Below are 1,732 nucleotides of genomic sequence, written 5' to 3'. Positions count from 1 at the left end.
GGTTTAGGGGGGTTTGTAGTTTAGGGGTTTCATATATTGTGTTAGCTAGCTAATAGAGAGAAGTGTCCTCTCTTATCTCCGTGCTTGGTCGACGCTATGTACTATACGTATAGAGAGGACTCGACACGCTAGTGATAACCCACAAGTGTAGGGGATCGCAATAGCTTTCGAGGGTAAAGTATTCAACCCAAATTTATTGATTCGACACAAGGGGAGCCAAAGAATATTCTTGAGTATTAGCAGTTGAGTTGTCAATTCAACCACACCTGGATAACTTAGTATATGCAGCAAAGTATTTAGTAGCAAAGTAGTATGATAATAAAGGTAATGATAGCAAAAGTAATGTTTTTGGGTTTTGTAGTGATTGTAACAATAGCAACGAAAAAGTAAATAAGTGAAGCACAAGATGTGAAAAGCTCGTAGGCAATGGATCAGTGATGGATAATTATGTCGGATGTGATTCCTCATTTAATAGCTATAACATAGGGAGACACAGAACTAGCTCCAGTTCATCAATGTAATGTAGGCATGTATTCCGTAAATAGTAATACGTGCTTATGAAAAAGAACTTGCATGCCATCTTTTGTCCTACCCTCCCGTGACAGCGGGGTCCTAGCGAAAACTAAGGGATATTAAGGCATCCTTTTAATAGAGAACCGGAACAAAGCATTAGCACATAGTGAATACATGAACTCCTCAAACTATGTTCATCACCGAGAAGTATCGTGATTATTGTCACTTCGGGGTTTTCGGATCATAACACATAATAGGTGACTATAGACTTGCAAGATAGGATCAAGAACACACATATATTCATGAAAACATAATAGGTTCAGATCTGAAATCATGGCACTCGGGCCCTAGTGACAAGCATTAAGCACAGCAAAGTCATAGCAACATCAATCTCAGAACATAGTGGATGCTAGGGATCAAACCCTAACAAAACTAACTTGATTACATGGTAAATCTCATCCAACCCATCACCGTCCAGCAAGCCTACGATGGAATTACTCACGCATGATGGTGAGCATCATAAAATTGGTGATGGAGGATGGTTGATGATGACGACGGCGACGAATCCCCCTATCCGGAGCCTCGAACAGACCCCAGAGCAGCTTTCGCGAGAGAGATTAGGGCTTGGCGGCGGCTCCGTATCATAAAACGCGATGAAACTTTCTCTCTGATTTTTTTCTCCGCGAGACGGAATATATGGAGTTGGAGTTGAGGTCGGGGGAGCCTCAGGGGGCCCACGAGACAGGGGGCACGCCCAGGGGGGTGGGCGCGCCCCCCACCCTCGTGGACAGGGTGTGGGCCCCCTGGTCTTGATTCTTTCGCCAGTATTTTTTATATTTTCCAAAAAGTGCCTCTGTGGATTTTCAGGACATTTCGAGAACTTATGTTTTCTACACATAAAACAACATCATGGCAGTTCTGCTGAAGACAACGTCAGTCCGGGTTAGTTTCATTCAAATCATGCAAGTTAGAGTCCAAAACAAGGACAAAAGTGTTTGGAAAAGTAGATACGTTGGAGACGTATCAGCTAGCTAGTAAGCAAATTCAGGAAACCATTAAGTACAGAAGATCGTCATGAACATATACAGAAAGAAGTGATCGACCTCTCCTTCTTCGAGAGATTGGTCTAACAACAAGTTTTCATACATCTATCCGACGCTACTGGCTACATATATATACATAAATACAACATTAACACTATTCTAAACACTATTCTCGT

The sequence above is a fragment of the Triticum dicoccoides genome, chromosome 2B, assembly GCF_002162155.2.
Source record: "Triticum dicoccoides isolate Atlit2015 ecotype Zavitan chromosome 2B, WEW_v2.0, whole genome shotgun sequence".
In the NCBI taxonomy this organism is placed as follows: Eukaryota; Viridiplantae; Streptophyta; class Magnoliopsida; order Poales; family Poaceae; genus Triticum; species Triticum dicoccoides.
Note: the sequence above shows the minus strand (reverse complement) of the source record.